Source organism: Lonchura striata, chromosome 1 (assembly GCF_046129695.1).
Source record: "Lonchura striata isolate bLonStr1 chromosome 1, bLonStr1.mat, whole genome shotgun sequence".
Classification (NCBI taxonomy): Eukaryota; Metazoa; Chordata; class Aves; order Passeriformes; family Estrildidae; genus Lonchura; species Lonchura striata.
The window spans coordinates 108,206,401-108,218,666 of NC_134603.1; the positions used below are offsets into that span (position 1 = coordinate 108,206,401).

At 38.1% G+C, this 12,266-nt stretch overlaps 2 long non-coding RNA genes across 2 annotated transcripts in view; one reads left to right on the forward strand and one right to left on the reverse strand.

Moving 5' to 3' along the window:
- The window catches only part of LOC144247117 (uncharacterized), a 273,256-nt gene that overhangs the window by 61,753 nt on the left and 199,237 nt on the right, over nt 1-12,266 (forward strand). The window lies entirely within an intron of this gene.
- LOC110483369 (uncharacterized) overlaps nt 8,624-12,266 on the reverse strand; it is a 32,403-nt gene continuing 28,760 nt past the window's right edge. Inside the window, exons 2-3 of the long non-coding RNA XR_002467559.1 lie at nt 9,031-9,066; nt 8,624-8,680 (exon numbers count right to left, since the gene is read on the reverse strand). This is a non-coding gene — a long non-coding RNA (uncharacterized LOC110483369). The remainder of the gene's footprint in view (nt 8,681-9,030; nt 9,067-12,266) is intronic.

Here is a 12,266-nt window from a genome sequence, read left to right on the forward strand (position 1 = left end):
TTTTTTGCCTTATATTATAGTAGTTTTCTCAGAAATTTACTGACTTACATGTATATCTGCAAGTTTTATTCCTACATAGAAACTTGCAATACTTCTTTTTTCTCCCAATAAGCTAAAGCAAACTTACCTTGTCTCTGTGTCTCATAAAGGAGTATGATTGCCCATAGTTGTCTTAAATCATGTTTTCAGAAGTGGTAGAATACATCAAAACCCTGACTATCTTACAGAAGAGCATTAAGTGCTGATACTGTCCTAACCCTGTAGCTCAGCAGACAGGAGTTACAGAATATCCATAGTTGGAAGGCAACCACAAGGTTCATCAAGTTCAACTCTTAAATGAATGGCCTGTACAGAGATCAAACCCACCACCCTGGTGTTATTAGCACCATGCTCTAATCAACTGAGGCAATCTCAGGGACAGATTTTCAGTCTTTCTTGTTTGTTGTGGTATTCAATGAAGGTTTCTGCCTACATTATTTAAGTCAAATTCAGCATGACCTTCTCCAGTGCTGTAAATTAGGTTTGAAAATATCTTTGTGTTATTCCTTCCTCCCACGGGAAAATTTAGCTCGTGCGCCACTCTTTCTGCAACCCCCCCCCCTCCCCCCCACCCCCCCAGAAAGGACCTCTACCTCATTTTTTGGCATACCTAAATCTTTTAATAATCAGCATTTAATTTGGATTTAATCTAGACTCACTTATTTCTTCTGCTGTAATATCATAGGCAAGGTCCTTAACCTGTGCCTGCCTTCTGTTATCCACTTTAAAACATTTGTCTAAATAGCAGCCTACTTATATTGTTAAGGATCAATTAATTTTTTAACTAATTACCTTAAAGCACTCTAAAAACATAATGTGCTACAGGTGTAATTTTTGTCATTAACAATGCTTCAACACTGCTAATGTTAAAACATTCATTGGCAATGTCTAGTGGGTACTGAAAGGATATTACATCAATTAAAAATGGGAAAGTGTGTTATCTGCATACATGTCAAGGACATTACAGTATTGAGAGTGGCAATGTCCTGATTCTGGACTTCTCCCATGCCAGTTCCAGCAAGGGAAAATATCTTCTATAGTGTTGTTAACTGTACTCTAATATAACTCTGATGAGAAGTATATGAACAGCTGGGGCTGATTTTCAGCAGATATTATTCATCTATATTAAATAAAATAAAAATATTACCATTTATTCCTACTTTATGGTCTCTTTGTAATCCTTCCCTGTGACCTTTTAGAGTATTTTCCCCCAGTCCTATTTTGGGCTGCCTATTTGGCAACATGAAAGAATTAGCAGGAAATAGAATTTCTTTCTCAGTATTAATTGCTCCAATACATGGTGCTTCTTTGCATGTCTGCCTTCTTCAAAGTTTGCTCCTGCTCAAAGTGTGTGCTTCATGCTATGCTGTGTTAAAGGGCTTTTAGCAAAGGAGCGGCGTGGTTGGTGATGGGGAGGATGTCACTCTTTGATCAGCAGCTTCTGTGCCTACTGAACACCCTTGCTTGCTCTGATCTGAGTGCTGTCTGCAACCCTCTGGATTCTTGATCTCTGTGGTTTGTTTGCTGTAGTTCTTGTCACAGTATTATGCAAAGCCTGTTAAAACGCTGATGCTTCCCTCCGCCCCCGTATTATTTTTCCTGTGTTATTTTTGTGACCTATGGCTGAGGCATAGCCTCTGTATACCTCATCTACTAATTTGCTGCTGTTTATATCAGAAACAGGATGCTCTAACTTGTTAACTACAGCTATCTAGGTTATGAAAATATATATTCAGCAAATACATCCTCTTAGTTTTGTTACTTTTCTGTCTTCTCTTTAGTGCCTAAGTACAACTGAGACTGACCAAATCTAGCAACATCTGCCTACTCCTGGCAGATTTTAACCCTTGCAACAAAGCACCAAAGTTCTCAATCTTGATGCCTCTGCAGCTTGTAACACTCAATACAAAACACAGCTTCATTGCACTCCATCAAAACCAGGTGATGATGCCTAGATAGCCAAGGTGTGTCACTGGGCAAGTGGGAAAAACTGGCATTTTTTTCTTACCCCATTGGAGGGGATTCTGCAGGTCAGAGTGCTTGCCACCTGAGTAATTTTATGCTGTTTGAGGGCAGTCCTTGGATGTCCTTTCCAACATACAGAATATTGCTAGCATTAATTTTTTAACCCCACAGTATATGTCACACTTTGATGATCATGAAGAAAACAGAAACCTTAGTTTTACCCTAAGATAAATTTAATGAGATAAGGGACAGCATGGACCTAATGTAATTTATCTGCAATAAAATGTAAGTGGGAATCACCTTGAGATCTAGGCCATAGGAGAGCAGGTGTTTATTACCTTTGATATGTATTTGTAACAAAAGATCCATTTGCATGTAAAATATATTGCAAAAACTGATCAAAATAAGGTATTGGCAGCAGTGATAAGGTACTTGATCATGTGGTGTAGTTTGCCAGTCAAAGAGAAATTGTTGCTCTATTCTTAACCTCTATCCTCTTAACATTTGCAGACACAAGATCAAGGTAGTGAACGGCACAACAATAGATCTGACTCTTTTGCAGCATCACAAACTCCATGATTGCTCTTATTTGCCAAATACACAAGAAGCAAATTTAAAATTTTCTGAGCATCTCAGTCAATGAATAAAATTGGAACTTTTATCTACCCTTTATATGCCATGTACTCCATTTGTTGTCCTTTGCTGCTGCTGAGCCACCCTGTGTTACAAAGAATAGATGTTCTGCTTTTACCGTTAAATCCCCTTGGTAGAAACAGTGACCCTGATTATACCTCATACCAGCATCATTCTGAGTGCAGGCCATGGGAAAACCACTTCTTTTAGAAAGTCTTTTCTACTTTATTAATCTTAAACTTACTTTTATGTATTGTGTCACAAAAATCCCTCTTTCTGTGAATTGAAATAAACCCTAACAGTGTATGAGCATAAACAGCTAGCAAACAGTAGGAATAGTTTTACCTTTGCATTATAAACACTACCCATTTATTTAAGTTATGCAAATAGTTTGGGGTGTAATAACATGGATTAAAGTGTTTTCAGAAAGGAAAATTCATTGTTCTTAAGGAAAGCTGCCCTAATCACTTCATACTTACATACAGTACTTGGACTTGGCTGTGGAAATACTGCAAAGTACTCATTCCTGTGGTCTAAATCAGCAGTGTGGTAGCTGGCTGCACTGCAGCGGCAGCTGAAAAGCCAATGTTTGCTTTTACAGCACTGCAGCTATGTAGAGAGGGACTCCAGAACTGTAAAATCACATCTCACATAGCAAACTAAATGAAAAAACCCCAACCACCAGCATAAATGACAATTTTTTTTAAAAAAATGGAAGCAAGAGAGCATAGGTAACCCTCTTCTGTCTGGTTCTGTTAGTTTAGTAGGACTCTGGTATTAGTTTCATAAGGCTGTTCAGACATATAAACACTCTTTCCTTTGCAACCTCTCAAATTATTCCACACGTCCACTGGAAGTGATTTCTTGTGCAAAGAGATATTCCCAAATCCCGTAGTCAAGGAGCCAGGTGGATTAAAAAAAATGAATAGTGATAACCCCTCTGCCTTAAGGCAGCTGGATATTTAGCCTATTATGTCCTTTTTTTTAAAAAAAAGCCTTATCTTCTCCAAACTCTCCTTTCCCCCTCCCTTTCCTTCCTTTTGTCATTTTAAAAGCCCAGTAAGACTCAGGCAGCTGGCAACCTTCAGGTCACTTGGATGCCATTGCTGTTTCAAAATTATCTTCTTGATCTGAGCAAGATTATTTTTTTTATCCCTTGGAACAGAATCTGGTCTTTTCAATTTCATCTGTTAATGCAGACTCTTCCTTCTATCTTGGAGTCTGTAATAGCATTAATTGGGGCCAAGCACATGCAGCTAGCTTGGGTACGGCATAGGTGACACTGCGGGTGCAGAGAGATGTGGAAGACTGGTGGAGATGTAATGTGCTTGTTATTTAAGGCTCACTAATAATCACAGTAGTTATGTCTTGGTTGCCAGTTTTTAGATTTGTGTGTTGAAATATCTTGAACGAAATGTTAGTGAGAGCAATTCTGCAGCATCCTGCTGACTTGAATTCAAGGTGCTGCCTCGTTTGCCATCTGCCTGCAAGCTCACAGTAGTAATTATAGCGAGTCTCGCAAGTGCTGGAACAAGAGGTATGTCAAATGCATTTTCCCTCTCTTTGAAGGTAATTTTAATTTTCTCAACTCATTTGAAACCACATACGATTATAAGCTGCAGGTGTGAGAGCCACACAGAAGCAGACAGACATGTGTACACACCCATGAAGCAAGATATCATCTCCTAGAGTGTCCAGAAGAGTTTATGTACTTATCTCAGCACTTTTAAATTAAATGCAGTGCTGGAGAATTTTCCTTTCTTATTACTACTCCTATCCTTGTGCATAGAATCTTAACACCTCTTATTAGTGTGACAATATAAAAACCAAAAAAGCATTCTTGATTTTACTGAGCATCGCTGAAATAACATGTACTGGAATAGCAACACACAAAAAACCTGCTGAAAGTGAAAGTTAGTTGCAGTTTGTTGAAACTTCCATGAGTAGTGGTTTATGGACAGCCATAGTGAGGATAAGCAGGGTGAAAATGTAAAATTGGCACTATTGCCAAATTCATTTGGTGCTTGAATTTTGCTTAGAGTTGGGGTCCTGGAACTGCCTTTTGTTTGGAAGGTGATTAAAGACACAGTGCATTTGAGCATTGGTCACATGGGAGGAGGGGGAGGTTTGATTCTGGTATGGTGCATGGGAGCGAGGTGGAACTAGGGACCTGGTCCAGTTCTTCAGGAATCTGCACCTTCATGTGAGAGTATACAGGGAACCATCTTTCAGAGCTGTGCCTGGAATTCATTTTGAAGCAGTGGAAGAGTAAGCAGGCAGAGGGATCTCTTGTCATGACATACCTTCTATACTGATCCACCAAGAAAACTGGGGTAGGAGAAAAGAATGAGTAGAAATTTGCTTTTCCTGGATTTCCTTGCAGGACCTGCTTGCTTACTGTCACCCACTGAAGGTAACAGCATTCATAATCCAAATGCACATTCTCCTAAAGGTGCCTCTTGTGACTGTCTGAACTATTTCCCACTTTGCTTATCCTCATGAGATTGGAAAGATAAGGTCTGTATAGGGAAAGAGCAACTGAAGCTGATGGGCTCAGTGAGGAAGACTTACACAACATCCAGGCCATGAATAGATTTTAAGGAATATCAAGAAGGGTTCTTAGGAGATTATGAGCACCAGGTCTCTCTCAACCTACTTAAACAGGACATTCATGCATGTCCTGAAGTAATGCCTCTACATTTGTACTTGCAGGTTCAAGAATCAGGCATTCTCAGTGCCTTTGTGTCTGGGGTTAATATTTTTAGAATCACAGAACAACCTTAGTTTTATGTCAAAGGCAAGAGCAGATTTAAGCGTTCATCATTATATGCTTTAACTGAAAGCACCATTTTAATGTCATCTTTCTTGTCCAAGATTTAAACTAATTCTGGGCCAGTGGCATATGCTGTACTTTTCAGACAAGAATTTCTATAAGCATCTGGACCAATGTTTCCTATGGATTTGTGTTTCATGGTAACTCATGAGCTCTGAATAGCAACATCTCCATGTCTAGGGTATGTACCCTCTTCTTTTCTCACCTTATTCTATAGCCTCAGTCAGTACACTCTCAGGTGGCTAATGCAGGCTGAGCTGATTCAGTTCCCCAAACTGAAGGAGTCCATCATTCTGTCAGAGGCAGCTGAAATTACCTGATAGGGTCAAAAGTTATTGAAGAACATATATAAAGTGTGATCACATAAGTCACGTTTCCATAGGAACCGGCTAAAAATACATCTGTATGAACACTCAGTGCCTATCGTGATGAACTATTATATAAGTAGGATTTTTTTCCTCAGCAAGAACACTGCAGATGCTTGTTAATAATTTGTGGTAGAATTTACAGACAAGTTTACAAGTCTTCATGTGTGCAATTGGCTGTGTGCTTATTACATTGTCTGTCTTCACTCCTGCTGACTAAAACAGGAAATTAACAGAGCATCTTTTCTCAAGGCTTAAAAACATCCAGAAGATTAAAAATAGCCTGAGGCTTAAAAACCTCCTCACTTGGTAAGACAAACAGAGTTCTGTACTAACAGTTGTCTAAATGTGAGTGTTGTAATTTAAGTACAGTATGTGAAAGGTGGAGAGGAAGGCTTGGAGGCCTGTACCTCATGGAAAGTGTGCCATATTCCACCATGGCAATGTGTGAATATTTACTATTTGCAAGTAATGAATCTCTGCAGAGCAGGAAATTGTCACCAAATAAATCATTCGCATTATAAATACATTTGTACCTTGTGATAAATGTTAGGATCCAGATTTTTACGGTGAGGTGATTTAGGTTGGATGAGATGAGACAGAGGAGGTATTTTTACCATGTGGTGATGTATGTTGTAACATCATGCATCCAAGTTGAATTTCTGTGCTTGCCTTTGTCTTTGTTTTCAGAAGCCACTTAGAAATTTCCTATTGTGCCAGCTAAAACATGGGACTAGATGATGGTTAGAAAACAAACACCAAAAATATCTGGCTTGAAGAATTGCATAGAAGTGTCCACCACTGGACTTCTCAAAATCATTCTGTAGCCTGTTATAATAATTTTTCTCAAGTTCCAGAATGTATTTGCTGATTCTCTGGAAGTAATTTTCATCCTGTTCTGATCTTCTATTTTATTTTCCTTCAAAATCACATTAGGGTTAAACAATAAAGCTTAGCATCAGAAGTCTGTTTTGGTTTTTTTTTTTTTTTTTTTTGTTAAATTTTTAACTATAAGAAAAGCTAAGACTGTATATGCAATAATAAAATTTAAGAAGTGTGCATAATGTTGTACCATGCATATTGCTCCAAAAAGGGAGGAGGAAAGAGTCCATATGTCCTCTGAGCCTCAGAAAATAGCATGCCACTGGACAAATTCTGACTTGTGATTATTAGCAAATGATGAATAACTTACAGACCTGGAGTTAATCATCAAATGTATTATTTAAACTAAAAATGAATTGAAGAATTCAACGTTCTGTCTGTGAACAATTCATTGATAGAAAAGAAAAAAGGGTGAAATTAATCAAATAAATAATTCATTGTAAATCATTTGGTTCTAATTATAACAAGATGCTAAAAAATAGATCAGCTTCTCAAAGCATGGCAGAATTCTGCTACGCATACATATCACCACAAATGCAGCTGTCAAAGTATAATCCCTGTTTTAATTGCTTTTGGTTCAGGACAATAGTCAGGTACAGGAGTGGTAACAAAAGTGTTGACCTACCCCATTTATTAAAAGCTATTTTGTTTGCTTGCTTGCATGACAGAGCATCCTGAGCTAGTGCTTCTGCAATGTGAAAAAGACTGGCCTGGCCTTCCCAAATTCTCAAAGCAAAAGCCTGCATAAAATTGAGGTTTTATGACCTTTTCTTTAAGGTCTGACTCCGAGCTCAGAGGTCTGTATCTCTCTTTTCTGAGAGGCTGGTTAATAAAACTGTGAAGAGCAGGCTTTTCCTGGCTCCCTTTTTGTCCCTCATGAAGAAGCCCTAGTTGTTGCTCCTGCAGGACATTGGCTGGCTCTGCAGAAAGGATCCCTTCTCTGGCTGATGCAGGAATTTTGCCAGAAACATTGCTCAGCAACCCAGGAACTGCTGAATTTTAGATGGAAGATGAGGGAAAGGCATCACAGAAATAAATTAGACCTGGATGAACATGTTTGTTCTGAAGCCTCCAGAACCTTCTATCACCAGGCATTTCAGCTTCCTCAAGTCTTTGATAGCTGAGAGCTGGGTCTAGCAGGCCATACTAGTTCCACTGTGCTTCTGCCAGTGGGTTGGATCAGATGACCCTTGTGGTTCTTTCCAACATGGTATTCCATTCTGTGATTCACTCCCTCATCCAACTGAGCGACCTGCAGCATTAAAAAGACTGTACCAGTGAATAGGCAGTAGTCAACATTTGTACTATATATTTTTTTTAAGCTTCCACTTACCTTCCTCCCTATCAGTAGAATGAGGAAGTCTTCTTCCTTGAGGTTTTTGTTGTTGTATTTTCAAAGCAAGTCAGTGTTGGATGGGTTCATTTGCAAGAACTGTGATACCCAGCCAAGGACAAATCCAGCTCCATGCCCTGCTCTCACAGAGGTCTTTGCTCAGTTGCCATCAAAAGAAGGGCAAGCAGTTGCAGTGAGAAGATGAGAGCATTTTTCCTGAGATATCTGTATAGATTTTGAACAAAACAGCATTTATTGCTGTAACAACTTTTAGGGCAGCCTTGGAACAAAGGCAGGAAAGAAATCATGAGTGTGAAAATAGCTGACATGAACTGGAGCATCCACTTAACTAAAAATTGCTTTTTCTAGAAAGCAAAAATGTCCCTATCCTGTCAAAATTGGAGCAATGGTTGGAAATCTGACATGCTTCATGGTTCAGTGGGTTCAGCATTTTTGAATATTTGTGCAGCCTCTTGGATTTGTTGCATCATAAGTTCAGGCAACAGCTGGATGTCTGACCCTGTGACCATGCTGTAAAAGTGTCCAGTTCTTTAGCCATGAGAAATTGCTGAAGATGATGGTTTTCTCTGCAGCCAAATAATAAAGCAGAATGCACCTTGTGTACAGTACCTGTAAGATTATTGAAAAGTAAGGTGGAAAAGCAAGATGAATGTAAAGAGGGTTAAAGTTGCCATTATATCACCCATGCCATATCATATTAGTAAAAAATAAAATCATTAGAATAATACAATCTCCCAAATGTTTTTGCATCAGCATTTTGTCCTCTGAAAGTACATTAGAAGCAGCTTTTGCACTGTCCTTGTAAAATTTGCAGTGACAGAAAATTTCTTACCATTAATATATAATAATTCTTTATTTTTTTCTCCTTCAATTTCAGACCCCTAAATACTACTTGATAACCCCCAATACGCTGGTGATGCTGGGATTTTTCTAATGTTAGCAATTTTGAATATACTCACAATGTTTTTGCCTTAGTGGTATGAAAGCCATCAGCACTGCAGAATAGGAAAAAAAGAGACCAATGCCATGTATTAGACAGACTCAAAACATGACAAAATTCAGATTACCCCATGCTGAATACAAATGTGGTAGATATGTTCAGAAACTGCAATCAAATAGCTTTGAATGTCAAACGAAATTACTTTGGGAGTCTTCTAAGCCCTCTTCTTACAGCACACTGGAACATAAATCCCCTACTTTCATTTGATTAGTCCAAAAGGCTATAGGATGTGTTATTAAATCTAGAAAACATGACCAGAGTCTTAGTCATTAGCGTCACTGAACACACGAATTCCTTTAGGTCTTTATTTTTTCTTGCTCTGTATCTTTTGAATAGAGCATGATCAGTGAACTTTTAAAATCAAAGTATACCTGAAACTCACTAACAGTTATAAATAATTTATTTTTTAAAGAAAATGCTTTGGGAGGTTTTTATCTGCTCAATTTGTGTGTCACAGCAAAATACATACATATTATATTATTAGTGAACATTAGAAACTGTGGATAAAGCTATTTTGTTCCTTGTAGATGATAAGAATCTTTGGTTGACAAACTTCCCTGCAGTACAGGGGAGCTATAATCAGCTTTGGCAACAAAGCTTTGAAGTAATTAAGTCACGGAAGTCTGCACTTAATGAATAGTTGCAACACTGTGCACATTTTTCTTTTTTTAAACCTAGGAAAATGATAACAGCGAGTGAAGACAACTGTGCAAAAAACATTGCTATAAACAGTAATAACAAGACCTCCAATTCCAGAAAACACCTCAGTTTAAGAAAGGATTTATGCTTGTATCTTAGTTGTACTAAATTTAAGGATGAGTTTAGAGATAAGCATGTAAAATGCTCTCCTTGCAGACCCTTGAGTCTGCAAGAAATCTCTGCTTTCCTCTCATGGCTTCTTTTTGAAAGAGGTTTAAGTGATCATTATCATGACTGATGGGACCATGTGGCACAGTATCTTGCACTGGGCAGACATACAGGATAGGCCAACTATGGAAGTACAGGGCAAGTATTTAGTCCTCCTTGCTGTTAAACTCTTCCAGCCTCTAGTGGTTTGAGGTCCTCAGCTTGGCAGGAGATCTTGATGTTTAAGAGCCTTTGATGGATTTATTCATTAATTTATTTATCTCTCCATGAATTTTTTGCTGAGCAGTTTTTTACAGATGTGCATTTTTAGCACTCTACATGTTAAGAAAGTCTACAGCTGAACTATGTGTTTTTTGTATTGAAGGTGCACTCTGAAAACTTTGTTTGATACCTACTAGTTCTTGTACTGGAAAAAAAAAAGAGTAATTGTTTCCTGTTGTATTTAAACCTTTTGTAATTTTTCCAATGCCTCTTAATCTCTGTCTTCATGATCTCTGTTTTTTCCAACTGAGGAATCGCAATGTTGTTCCTTGTTTGGAAGCTGCGCCAAAAGTTGCACCTTTATTATGTTTCTTTGTGTCTCTTCTAGCTCAACTGATGTTTTTCTGAGATGAGTGGCTTGAAATAAGATGTGGGCGTGATGTTCTACTGATGGGAGTCCCTTTAACTTCTTGGCTAAACCAATAGTTTGAATGACATACAGAATAACAATAATTGATTACAAAATGGAAAAACTGCTCTGTGTGATGGAAAAAGGGGGAAGCTATCCTGTTAGATCACATATTGCCTCATGATTCTCACCAGGGAAGATGTGATGCCCCTTTTGGTTGCCAAGTCCATGGTGTATCGTCACTGCTAATTTTGCACCTATATGGGATGCAGGTTTTTATCAGCTGATGCTGTGGAAGCAAGTGGCTTGAACATTAGCTTCAGGGTCAAACTCTGCAGTTGTTGGTCATACACACATAAAGGAATGCACCTTCTTGAACAAGTCTTCAGGGCATGTGTTTTATTAACATGCATTCCTAAAGGACCTTCTTAATGATCTACCTCCTAAAGATCTGTGTGGATGTCTTGCAGAAGTCTGATGTTGTTATAGTAAAGGTGTAATTTCTGTACTGTTTTGCACATGGATTCATTATTGAGGAAGCTTATTTTTGGTTTAACATACTCCATTTACATCTGCATCTTTGTTGAGGCTGTGAATATAACAACAACAATAAGTCATAGATTCTATGGAGTGGTTAAATAAATGTCAGTGATGGGCTCTTTCCACAAATACTTTTTTTTGTGGAAAAATAGTCCATATTTCCAGGAGTGAGAAATTATCTAGTTTCAGAAAAGGATACTATTATTATTCCTAGCTGCAATACAAACACAATATTTTATTCAACACTCTTTTTATGTTTGCAAATAAGTATTAGGATGAAAAGGAAAAATAATAGCACCCAGACACAGGCCTGGTTCTGTCTAAAGATGCTACTGATTCTTTTATTTCAGTTTACTTGTACTCAGAACACAGGTTCTGTTTGTGGGAAAAAAAAAAAAAAGATGAAATCAGCACTTTTCCCTCTAACAAAGATTTATGTGTATGTTGCAACTAGGACAACAGATTCTCTCCAATTTTAGAAAAAATTTTGTTTAAAGTTGCAAGTGTGTGTATGGACCTCCTCAATATCTGACGTCTGCTTGATATACAGATACAGATATTTGTTTTGACACTGTGACAGTAGCAGATTTTTTTAACATGTCAGTGCAATAAGATGACCTGAATGACAGAGATTTTGAAATCAAGGATTTTCTGATTTATTTGCAGGCCATCTTCTCTAGTCCAGGCCAATTGCTTCTGAAACTGGCGGTATTTCTGTAAGATGAAATTTTTATTTTAACCTGCTCAGTCCCTTTTCCCTTCCTCTCCTCACTTCAGGCCTTTCAAGTTAGGACTTCATTGTTTCCTGCTATTTATTTACTGATTAGTGAAGGATATTTGGTCTCAAGAAGTCGTACACTCCTAAATACAAGATGACCTTTGTCTTAGTGTCTGAGCCTGTATAAACATGCTATAAAGCCCTCAAGTGCCTACTCCTTTCCGAGCATGCTAGATGTGCTTCCATGTGACACAGCTTAGATACCATTATGTCCAATCATGGGCCAAATGATTTTCCAGTCCTTACATCAATTTTTGCCCTGAAGGGCGTACACAATGCCATGCAAAGCCACAAAATAGAAAAGGATTTTTCACAGCTAACCCAACTATGTTATGACCACAAGATGCAGCATTTCCTATATGTTTTCTATGTAAACTTGTCTGTTTTATGTCATTCTTCC